The sequence below is a fragment of the Macaca fascicularis genome, chromosome 14 (genome assembly GCF_037993035.2).
Source record: "Macaca fascicularis isolate 582-1 chromosome 14, T2T-MFA8v1.1".
Classification (NCBI taxonomy): domain Eukaryota; kingdom Metazoa; phylum Chordata; class Mammalia; order Primates; family Cercopithecidae; genus Macaca; species Macaca fascicularis.
In genome coordinates, this window is record NC_088388.1 from 125675472 (window position 1) to 125688186 (window position 12715).

Below are 12715 nucleotides of genomic sequence, written 5' to 3' on the forward strand. Positions count from 1 at the left end.
AAGGCCTTTCTATGCATTTCCAGGAGACGTTTCGAGGGTTCACGGGGTGCCCTGGCTCCCAGGCTGTGCAGGCTGTCGTGTTGCAGCTCCAGAAGTAATTATGAAGGCAGAATGGGCAGCGGGAGGACCATCAGTCAACTCTGGACAGAGGCGCCTGTCCTGTGACCCACCTAGGGGCCTGTCAGAAATAGAAATAATTTTAATGAAAAGGCACAGTCCTCAGTTCTTCTAATGCTGACCAAGCAAAATGGAGGGGAGATTTTCGTAAGAGGACAGGACTCTGCTTTTAGCAGCAAAGCAGCCCTGAGAGGTGGGAGTGTAAGAAATTTAGGGGGAAAAATCCTGGTGTATGTTAACAGTTTCTTTCCCCTTCTGCCTTTCTCTATCTCAAGTGACAGTAGGGATAAGAACAGAGGTGCTTTACATCCTCGGAAGTCAAACAAAGAGGGAGCCATTTGTCAGGAATGGGACCAGTTTGCGACACAAATGGAAAAGCACAGAAATGTCATAGAAGTGTATCTTCCAGCTAGGTGTGGTGGCTTATGCCTTTAATCTCAGCACTTTGGGGAGGCCAAGGTGGGAGGATTGCTTGAACCCAGAACTTTGAGACCGGCCTGGGCAACATAGCAAGACCTTGTCTCAAAAAAAAAAAAAAAAGAAAAAAAAAGAGCGTATCTTTGGTGCTCTTCTGCTTCCTGTTTTTGCTCCTTCCATCCTTCCGTAGAGCTCAAATTTTCTGTTTCTCCACTTGGCGCCCCTTCCCTTTCCCTGAGCAGCAAAACCCACTGACTGTGAACCTCTTTAGGCCAGGACTTCTCCTTGTTCTGGCCTCCCCAGAACCAAGCACGATGCCTGCCTGGCAGCTGCTGCTTTTACAGTATTTGTTAAAGGAATGAAAACCTCTTCTCAAAGCTCCCAATCACACCTCGATGTAGAGGACTGATAACAGCTGAGAGCTTTGCCTCTTCTCCTGGGACATCAGTATTTTAAAAACAGATCAAAGCGACCTGGAAAAAGTTCAATTACATTCAATGGTAGAGTTCCAGACAGCATTTGATCCTTTCCTTTGAGCAAAGGACCTTCTCCATCCCTAAAACCAAATCACAGAAGCCTGTGGCCTGTCAGGGCCACTGGAAATGGGTGAGTGTAGCCTTTTGCATTTGCAAAGAACAGCTGTCAATTTTAATGCATTCATGGCCTTCTCCTGAAGGGGGAGGGGTGAAAAGCCTACTCTCTGTTCGGTGCTCCCTGAAATCATTCCATTTAAATGCAGATTGGGAGCCTTCCTTCCTCTAAGTGGTCACAGAGAAGACTGAGCAAAGTTGAAATGATAATTTTCCTTAAGAAGAAAGAGAACAGTTTGATTCATTTCCCCATGGCACCCACTGTCATTTCTTTTTACTGTAGCACTCTTCTCTTTCTGTCCCCCCCCAACACCCCTTAGGTGGCCTTTCTCATCCCCAATCACCCCAGTTTTTGCATCGATAGGCTCCTTTAATTATGCAAATCTTCCAAGCCGTTAGTATCTTCCTAGTTTAAATGGAAAAAATCCAGCCCCAAGTCCTGCGGTTATCTCCTTCCTCCTATTATTTCTCCACCAGATCCGGGCCCTTTTATATTGAACCCGAGGAAAGATGAAAGGCCACATTGCTGGGAAATTAACAGGAGGGGGCCTAGATCATTAAAAAGAAGACCTTTCCCAACTTTTGATTTTCAAGAGACATTTGAAAATCTCTCCGTTCTGAGCAGCTGACTAAGGCAAAGACAACCTCTCCCAGAACAAAGCCAGAGCTTGCTCTGGTGGCCTGAGAATCCGGGCCCTTGGGGCTCTGCTCCTGACTCTTTCATGATCTTGTCCTGGAGAAGGAACTAACTGGTTTCTACTGTCTGTTCTCACAATATTTAGGGGCTAGTTGGGTAGTTTGGCCCCAAGTCTGCCAGGAAGTAATGAGCAAATGAGAATTGGGAAGCAAGCCAGGCTCTGGCTGAAATGTCCGTTGACTTGCCTCTTCTACACGAAGCTCACTGAGGGTTACGATGTGAGAACTGGACAGGCGTCCAAGATCAGAGTCAGATTAGAGTCCCTTTTAGATGCGTGTCTGCTGCCAAATGCTACCTGTGGGAGGAAGATAGTGCATTTCCTGGGAAATGCTAACAAAGGGCCTGCCCTGAAGCCCCTCCCAAAACAAAGTCCTTCGCCTTTAGATCTCTCTCCTAAGTTGTAAGGCCCCTGACTCCCTCAGGAGGAAAGAGGTCAAGGATCTGAGAATGCACAAAAATAAACCCCTTCACATTCTTATCTTCCTCCATCTCAGTGGTTTCAGAGTCTTGCTTGGGAGCATGACACTGAAAACAGAAATAGCTTCAAGAAGACTTCAGATAAGTTCATGGATAATAGAGCCAAAAATGATCACTAAAAGGGAAGTCAGAAAGATTCAGAGCTCCATCTTTAGACAGGTCAGTAGAAAAAATTCCGAAATGTGGGGGGTCAGGATGCTCGGATTCTAGTTCCAGTTTACCCATTGGTTGGTTTTATGATCTTAACAAGCTACTTTGCTTCTCCGGGTCTTAGTTTCTGCATCACTGAAATGAATGGTCTGGTCTATATGACTTTGTGCCTACCCAACACGGATATTCTCAGTCTGAAATGCGTGTGGGTGTGCAAGTGTGTGTGTACACAAAAACAGTGAATTGTTTTCCAATTCTTCCCTCCCCTCAAACAAAACCAAAAACAAAACGAAGGCCTGAGTAACCTGCGGACTGGACAAGGGCTTGCTCTCTGCCTGTCTGACCTTTCTGCAAACCTCCTCTTTCTTTTCTTCTCCCTTTAGCTGGAAACCCAACCACCAGGTCTGTGAAACAAAAACAGGGGAAGGAAGATGCTCTGAAATGCTTATTTAGACAGTGCCAACAAATCAAAAGAACAGTTGACACAAATGGGGTATCTAGTTACCATAGATCTTATGAAGCTCATTCAAAGAATGTAATGAAAAAAAATCAAATAATGAATCATTCAGGGAGATGCAAAGGATGGCTCCCATTCTTTTCTTCTCCTTCGCATTTCAGAAGAGAAAAATAGAAAGGAAATTAGAGCAAGAAGTTGGGGGATATTTCAGAAAGCAAAAGGGGCAATGATGAGAAGGATACAAAAAAGATCCAAGGTTAGGAGAAGAGCAGAAACAACGACTAAGTATGTCTAACAAAATAAAACATTGATGAAAATCACACAGGTGAAGAATTTTCTCAGGATGGATCTTTAAAACAATCACGGGAGGGGAAAACAGAGGGAAAGAGACAGTAGCGTGTCGGGTGGAAGGATGAACCAAGGTCAAGCTTTCCTGCTTCGTTGTCTTGCTGAAGGCACAAAGACCTGAGCCCTGGGCTAGAGAAGGATCAGTGTGATTCAACAGGGCACCAGAATGTTCCTAGGACCCTGCTGAAGCCGGGCACTCTACTCTGTGCCACACTCTCAGCTCAGGGCCAGTTCTGCCTCCACAATCCTGAATTGACCTGTGCTGAATGCTTGATTCATCAAACTCCCACTTACCCAGACATCCCTTTTCCAAAGCGCTTTGCCTGACATCTGCAATGCCTTTCTTTTGGCCAACTCTGTTCTGGCATCAGTTTTTGTCTTCACAGCATGCTGTGGTGGAAGCGGTCTGGGGCATGGATCACACTGATGTGCCCTTGACTCAAACCCCTATTGGCTGTTTGATTTTAGGCAAGGTAGTTTCTTCCTTGATAAAGTAAGGCTGATAATAATATTATCTACCCTGAAGGCTTGCTGTAAGGATTAAGTGAGATCACAAATATGGAAGGATTTAGTACAGAGAGGTACTCAGAAAACCTGGGTGGCCTTCTCTCCCCAAGCCAAATCTAGCTACAGAGATGAGGAAGTAGCAAGAAGCCCTAGGAAGATAAGAAATGTGTCTAAATATGCCGGTATCCAGAGCTCCCCATTCTGGTCACCAGTGTGCTAATGGCTTTCTGTAGGATTTGGATCCATAATCTCTGAGTGTGTCTGATTATGCTTGTGTGATATGAGAAGATTAAAGGCAACTCCCCTCAAGTAGTGGGAGGCTTCTTGATGAAAGTTTTAAAGCTCTGTGAGCCCTCAGGTACATCTGCTGATCATAAAAAAGGAGTTGTTTCCAAGGAGAGTGAGAAGAGCTATCCCAAAGTTGCAGTGATCTCTATCCTCCCGGGAGCCCAGGCATCAGGGGCAAACACCACTGCTCACAGAATGCAGAGCCCAGTCAGCATCCATCCTCCCCTTCCAAAGGCTGTCACTACCTGTTTTCACTCCCTTCATCAGAGGTGACAGGTTGGAGCAGGAGAGTGAGAGAAGCATAGGCAGATATTATAACATTTCTTCCTTTCATCTTTCACCCTTTTCCAGGTGGGAGTCAGTACATTGATAACTTCCAAAGAAGTGTTAGGTTAGAAAGATGTGCCCTGCGTGTATCTCCTGTAGGGATCTCCTGGGTCTGACCTGGGCTAAGAAGCCAGATAAGGAAGCCAAAGAAGGGCAGAAGCCCAGCATTTGTCCTGGGTCTCTTTCCTTCCTCAGTAGAGGAGTCCTTTCCCCTGGGAGGTGGTAGGAAAGAAAAAGTTCGTGTAGAACACAAAACTTAGCAGTGCATTTTATGGGATGTCTTATATTGTTTGCTTTACTTTTGTTCTCTTTTTTGAAGCATGGATTATTTATTGTCCTCAGATAAATTGTAAACATATCAAAACTCATGTTCTGTAGTCAGCCTGATTCACTACTACTTGATGATTACTTCTCATGGTGAGAATGTGCTTTTTTATCTTTTCTCTCCTCCTTTCAAAATCTGCATATAACTCGTTTTCCTCCACCGGTAAAACTTCTTCAAATAATTTTGAATGGCTACCATTCCTCCATATTGTTCCATCTCCTTAGCACATCTTTACATTTTTATGCTATAATAATGACTTCTATTAATACATATCATATATGGGTATTATATATATGTATATATGTACGTGTGTGTGTGTATATATATGTATTCCTTATATGCACTGATACCTCATTGGATTGTATGTGCTTGCCTGCCCATTAAACCATACATAGAGCCATTCCTAGCAGGATATAAGAGGCCTAGGAAATTACCCCATGATTTTTTTTTACGGGTAAAATCTGATTGAACAACAGCGGCTGCCTTCATCAAGGGAGCCTGGAGAGCAAACAGCAGAAAAACAGTCATCTGGCAACATGTTGCAGGAAAAAGACATTGCAAAAGAATAACAAGCTTGAGGTATGCCAGGAGGGACGGGGTTGCTGCCACAGCTTGTAGCCTACTTGCTAGTTGACCCTTCCTCTTCTCTATGAGGAAGTGCCGTGGGAGCCGGAATGTGCCAAACCCTGCCCATTACTCACATTGGCTTTTCTGGGATGGATTTGATAATAAGTTATTTGTGATGAGGGATGGCAGCCACTGGGGCCTGAGTATTACACCAAGTATTACCTGTAGACTGTAAACAGGAAAACGCAACTACTTTTCTGCACAATTTGTAGATTTCTTTGGCCATTTCTAGATTTTTTTGGGGCTTATATTTGAAAATAATAGTGAGAATTATTTAGTAAGTAAAAAAGTAAAGCCAGGTGCAGTGGTTCATGCTTGTAATCCCAGCACTTTGGGAGGCTGAGGCGGGCAGATCACGAGGTCAGGAATTCAAGACCACCTTGGCCAACACAGTAAAACCCTCGTCTCTACTAAAAATACAAAAATTAGCCGGGCATGGTGGCAGGAACCTGTAATCCCAGCTACTTGGGAGGCTGAGGCAGGAGAATTGCTTGAACCCGGGAGGTGGAGGTTGCAGTGAGCCAAGATTGCACCACTGCACTCCAACTTGGGCGACAAAGCTAGACTCCGTCTCAAAAAAAAAAAAAAAAAAAAAAAAGAGAGAAAGAGAGAAAGAAAGAAGAAGAATAAAACCTCTGTAATTATGCTTATTTGAGGTGAATTCCAGGTCTTGCTCTTTCTAACCATATGACTTCAATCAAGTTACTTCACTTTTCTGACACTTCGGGCAAAATGGGTTTAAACAATGCCTATTTTGAGGGGTTGTTGAGAGAATTATATATAACCTACAAAAGTGTATAGCACATCCTTGGTGTATAGTAAATGCTCAATGATAGCTATTGGTATTAATATTTCCCCACTGTACAATACCCACAGTATCCAGCAATGGTATTGATGACCTGCCATCACGCTAACATATTAATGATAGTAACACATGCAAACATCACTGGCATTAAAACCATGGTCCACCCTGAGTCCTTGTCCTTGCCCTTGCCCTCATTGTGTTGTTGTCCCCCTGATTTCTCTACAGGCTTTCTATGTGCTCCTGCATCCCTCTAGCTACCTTCTGTGAAACTGAACCTCGCCCGGTCTTAAGAGCAAAGACGTGAACCCTGGAACCACTTGAGGAGCCAGAACGAGGGAGCCCCATATCCTTCTTAGACCTTGGTTATTCTCTCCATGACACCTATTCATTCACATATTGTGGGATTTCCCCATTGTCTCTTTCTCATTTAAAAGTCATGTATAACATGAATCAAAATAAGAAAACAGGGACAGTCAATAACAAAGTGTGTGGAGAACAAGGGACATAAGAGAGCACTCTGGTTCTCCAGGCTATCCGACTGGCCATACTGCTTAAGTCCTATCTTGTACCCACTGCAGTGAGTAAATTGGATTGCTGAGCGAGAAAAAAAAAATGGCATATTTTCCTTGTAGTGGAAGAACCTAAAAGGCTCTTTTCCGATTTTCAGATTCAGGTCACACAGTCCAAAACTCTTCTTATCTGCTTTCAGTATATATATATTTAACATCTTATGATGAGGTTTGATCTTCTTTAAGGCTTTGATTAAATAGTCTTTGCACTTCCTGATGTGCAAGTTCATCATTTTCTATCAGAAGATGCCTTGATGCCTCACATGGATGTTAGAATGAAAATGTTATTTTCACCCTCAAGCCATAATGGATTTTTCATCATCGACATTATTATTATTATTATTATTTTATTTTTTGACAGAGAGACAGGGGGGAACGCCTCTTCCCGCCCAGCTGGGCCCTGTGGGCTCCCCTCCGCAACCCTAAGGCGGGAGGCCGAGAGCGGCGGGGAGTCGCGCTTCATCTTCGCCCCTCGTTTGACCCATGGACTCATTAATGGAAGAACCGAGGCAAGCAAGTTCACGGGAAGAAATGCGCCCTCCCAACTGGAGGCCATCAGCTGCCCACTCGGGAACATCTCAGGGTGCCAACTGCGTCTCTGCGGGGTCACCAACCATTTCTAGGACATATGTTTGTCCTTGTGGTATTTGGGCTGGAGGACTCCAACAGAGATCAGGTGTGGAGAGCAGTTCCACAGTCTCAAAAAGAAAACCGCGGAAGTCTTGCTCTCATAGAAGTCATGACAGCAGTCCTTTAAAGAAGCTCGTACCTGTCAAATGTGTTTGTGGCATTAACAAAAAAGGATCACAACAGTCTTCTATTGAGGTGTGGCAGTGGGTTATGTTGCACTATTTTCTTCTCTAATTGCTTTACATATGTATATTGCTTTATTTCCCCACCTAAGAGTGTTAGATCCTCAAGAAGAAAAACTGTATCTCCCATTTTCCCAGTATGTCATTTCCACTCAGAACAATTTGATGCACACAGTTGGAATTTAATCCATATTTGCCAGTGAGATCTTAGAGTATCAAGGAAAACGATTCCTTCAGTTCTGTGACTTTCTCCGAGGTTTGCATGGATACACTTCCGTTGTTGACATTCGATGCATGTGAAATAGGCATCAGAGCTTTTTACCTGCCTCACCGGGGACTGGGAGGCTGCATGAGCTAATGTCTAGGAAGAACTCAGCGCAGTTAACACACGCACACACACATACACACACCCACACACACATGGCGGGAGGCTTATTCTCACCTCTCAGGCTTGCTAAAGTGGAAGTTTAACAAACTCCTGGCACTTTCTCCCGGAAATTGTGTGAGAATGTGCTCCGGGCCCTTCCTTCAGTTTTTGGTTCCCTATTCTATTGTCCAAAGTTGGAAAGTAGGGGTCAGAAATAATGAAGAGAAGGTTAACCAGAGTTCATTGTATCTCAGATAATTAAGAGACCCAAGTACAAGGAATTATTCATCTCTCTGGTCTCCATCAAATGCCGGGCTATATGTTTTGCTGTAAGCCTTCCACTATAATTGGCTAAGCAGGGATAGCTCTGTTCTTAACCTGCAACAACTGCCCCCAAAACAGAGGCTGATTCAACTGTGGTAATGGGAGGAAGCTAATGGCCAGGCAAGTCTACTCCTCTGACAGCCATGGACTCTCTGGACATATGTCTTGAGGCCTGAACTTTATCTCTGATGTTCAAACACAGGCTCACATTTGGGTGAGGCACTGAAACCTCGCAGCTTGATTTTCCAAACCGTGAGCGTGTACGATCAATGATGGGGTCACGGGGAGACACATACCTGATTGATCCATCAGGCTACTCGTTTTTCCAGATGTTTTCTGACTTGGATTTCAGACCTGACTTGGCATTTGAAGAAGGTCGAGAGCATAGGTTTGCCAACTCACGTGCTTTTAAAGCACATATCATTCAGCATAATGACAGCCCCTGAGATAGTTCAATTCACCTCCAGTGTGTGTGCGTGCACGCATGTGCACGTGATTGATTGATTGCTGGTTTTGAAGCTATACAATACTATGGCCTTTTATCCTGGCCTATGTTTCATAGCACATTCCAGCTGTTCAGAGCCACAAGTTGAAAAGATGTGCTGATTGAAATGCTGACTGTACACTAGACATGCAGTCAGCCCCGTACAATTAACAAAAAAAAGGGCCCCTCCCTGCTTTTCCCACTGTTCTTATTTTTCCCAAAACTATTTCTTTCCTTCCACAGAAAAGGGGAATGTGCAGAGAAGCAATTAGTTATAATTATACATGTGCTGGAGTATAGGAAAACCAGTCAAAAAGAATTTTCAAGTCCCAAAATTGTCTAATAAAAACTACCCAACAACATCATAATTTTTGGAGGAAGTTAAATTTTTATGGAGTTTGGTGATAAGAAAAATTTGCTAAAAGAGAGTGCTCTTAATCATTACACTGTCACTTTGCAAAGTAATTGTGGAATTAGGAATAATTACACTCTAAAGAAGGAAAATGAAACAATCTGCCTTATGATCTTTTAAAATAGAATTATGATTTGGGCTTTCTCCATAAATCGAAAAGAAGAAAGGCATGAACTTGTGGGTGAGGTAATAACCTGGGGTCTTGGAAACCTAGGTTTAAAGCTTTAAGTAGTCAATGCTGGGACTTTACCTACTCAGCAATGGGTAGCTATACTTGAGATAATAGGTGGGATTTTATGTGCAGCAATGTAGAGGACGCAGGGGCCCGGGATGGGCTGCCAGGTCTTCCAGCAAGTGCTAAGGCATCCACCAAGGATCATGAATGTGAACAGGATAATGAATCACTGTCTACTTCCTCTTTTGGAAAAACTGTCATATCTCTGCCAACTGAATCACACTATAACCAGTCCCAGGCAATTCAAGATGACAAGTTCCACTTCGAACAGCATTGGGAGTCATTCTGAGGGTCCCCATGTATAGACATAAAAAGTTCCATTTGTTCTTACACTGTGAAAATGACAGAACAAATATTATGGGGATTATGCCTGGGGAAAAAGAAATCTATCTCTAGATATTCCTGCCACCATGGAGAGAAAATCAGCAAAATTTAGAATCTTGGATCTGTTCCACTCACACTAGGATGTTGTTTCTAGAAATCTCCCGAAAGTATGGTACTGACTCTTGGTGGTAAAAGTGGAGAGGCTTAGAACTGAAATCTGGTCAGTAGAAGACTGAGGGTTAAAAGTGGACGGTCAACCCATTGAATGAAGGCCTAGCAGGAAACAGAGAGACAAAAATATAGGCATTAACGGAATAATAGCTGAATAGTAATAATAATACATTATGTCAACAGCGGTGACAAAGGAAACACTCAATGTATTTATAGAGCTAAATAAACGACAGATCTAGGTCCCTCGTTTTGACTCTGCACAACCTTCTCAGTTGGATTTTGCTTCTGCCTAAGGATTATTTTGGAAAGAGCTATTATTATCCATGATTTATCACGCTGCACTGGGGGGAACTCGTACTTTCCACAGAGACAATTATTGAATTCTCACTGGAGGCTCTTAAAGGAGCCAGGACCTGTTCTGAGGGTTCAGGTGGGAAAGGTGTGCCAGCAGGGGGCTGCAGCCTGGCACCGTGAGACACATGTGCTGTTGACCACTTCTGTGCCCAGATGCCTCAGATGCTTTCTCATTAGGTGCACCCTTTAATCTCCTGGTTACTATAACAGGACTGGGGAGAGGAATTCACATCTATGGTTAGTCCATGCAAGAAGTTCCTCTGCCAGGTGCCCATCACTCCCAAGGAGTCACTGGTTGCAGCCTGTTCCAAGGCGTCATTGAAATAGAAACCAAGTCAAAGCCATGGCCTAGAAAGACAGTCTGGGCAGAGTTCTGCAAGCAGATTCTTTATTTGAGTAAGTATTCCTTGAAGAAGCCCAATTGTGCAGCTGTGTTTGGGTGGAGGTCATCAGAGGTTTAGAAAAAGAGAGAAGTCATGGGTAATATTAGAAAAGAGCTCTGAGAATCTGTAGGAAGGAAAATGCATTACTAGTTCTAAGCAACAACTGCGAAAATAAACAATGATAAACACCTTATTAAATCGAAAGAGTTACGTTAATAGCTAATAACAAGTAGGAGAGCTAATAGCTAGCCGTTAATACAGGCCAATTTATTATTTAAAACATTTATTAAGATTTAACAATAGTCAAATAATTTTTTGTGAAACAGTTATTAAACTGAAGCTCTGCATACATTAATCAACTGATATTTATCATTCAGAATGTATCTCATTATATCCAGAAGGGTGTGTGCATATGCTTCCAAAACAAACTGGGAGATTTAAAATGAACTGTAGTTCATTTTTGCAAAGTGTACATGTGTAAAGATTATTATGTTTGCCAGCTGGGTAGCCAGACAGCGAAGTGGACTTGTCTAATTAGGAACAATTGCTGATAAATCAATTCTTTCCTTTTATAGGACAATTACAATTTGTGTGTATATGTGATTGTGTTTTAAATTCTAATTTGATTTTTTGCATTGTTCTGCAACCAAGTTAATTCTTTGAAGTCCTTTTAAATGGTACAAATTTTCCGTAAAATATAAATAGGTTTATTGCTGTTTTATCAGTCACGCAAATAATCCAAGATCCATCTATTCACATAATTCAGGCATTAACTGTGTATAATTACTCACACGAAGCCTTCAATCTGGCTTACTATACAGAACCCCAAATACGACTTTAAATTGCTTGCCTACTATTTTCCTCTGTTATTTCTCTCCTTCTCTTTTCAACTTTACCTATTAAAATTCTTCCTACTCTTTAAGCACAGCTCAAAGATCACTTCCTTGGTTTCTCTCATTTAGAAGGGATCTTTCTAGCACTTGCCTCTCCACTTTTATCTCTCATTGCATCTAGCATAGTGCTCTGCATTGGGACATTAAAACGATAATTTTTATTATTTTGTATTTATTTAGTTTTTTATTTTTTGAGACGGAGTCTTGCTCTGTCGCCCAGGCTAGAGTGCAGTGGCGTGATCTCAGCTCACTGCAACCTCCGCCTCCCAGGTTCAAGCAACTCGCCTGCCTCAGACTCCCGAGTAGCTGGGACTACAGGTGCACACCATCACGCCCAGGTAATTTTTGTATTTTTAGTAGAGACAGAGTCTCACCATGTTGGCCAGGATGGTCTTGAAATCCTGACCTCAAGTGATCCACCTGCCTTGGCCTCCCAAAGTGCTGGGATTATAGGCGTGAGCCACCACACCCAGCTACTATATATATATATATATATATATATATATATATATATATACACATACACACACACATATTTGAATAAATGAGTTTCCTGAGGACAGAAGTGCCTAGTCACCCTGTTCTGGCTGACACCACAGCTCCTGGAATAGACACATGGAAAGAAGATGGACACTGAAGGAAACTCAAATCCACATGAGGCCAAATGAATTCAGGGGAGTGCAATTTACTTACAAGGAGAGGGAGGATGTACAGCACATCCTAGAATAACATAGGTTCTTTCAATATCATTTTGTTATAGTGTTGAAATCCATCCTGTGTGGAGTTGGCATGTTCTCCCCATGTCTGCAAGGGTTTTCTCTGGGTACTTCGACTTCCTCTCAAATCCCAGAGATGTGCCTGATAGCCTCACTGGTGTGTCTATGTGGTCTCAGCATGTGTGTGTGTGTGTGTGTGTATGTGTAAGTGCACACCCTGCCATGGGACAACATTCTGTCTGGGGCTGGCTCCCACCTGGTGCCTTGGACTGGATGGACTGAACTAGGTGGGTTGGGAAATGAATGAATGAATGAATGAATGAATACAATGATTATACAATAAAAATTTATAAAGTCTATGATAGTAATACAAATACATGACAATAAAACGATGCTGTATAAAAGTGTTCAGCGAGCTCACCATGTTTCTGATCTTTTTTGAACTGCATGATGGTAGGAGGTTCTCTGACAATTTCCCCTTTGCAAACATTTATTTATTCCTGGATTTAACTCACCACCACTATGACTGCCGACTCACT

The 12715-nt window shown here is 42.8% G+C and overlaps 1 long non-coding RNA gene across 3 annotated transcripts in view; it reads left to right on the forward strand.

Moving 5' to 3' along the window:
- LOC123568671 (uncharacterized) overlaps positions 1–11494 on the forward strand; it is a 64365-nt gene extending 52871 nt beyond the window's left edge. The window contains exon 4 of one of the 3 annotated variants that reach the window (XR_006692097.3): positions 7063–11494. This is a non-coding gene — a long non-coding RNA (uncharacterized lncRNA). Of the gene's footprint in view, positions 1–392; positions 671–6357 lie in introns of those variants that run through there. The other 2 variants (XR_006692099.3, XR_006692098.3) reach the window with 2 other exon arrangements.
- Positions 11495–12715: the final 1221 nt, after the last annotated feature.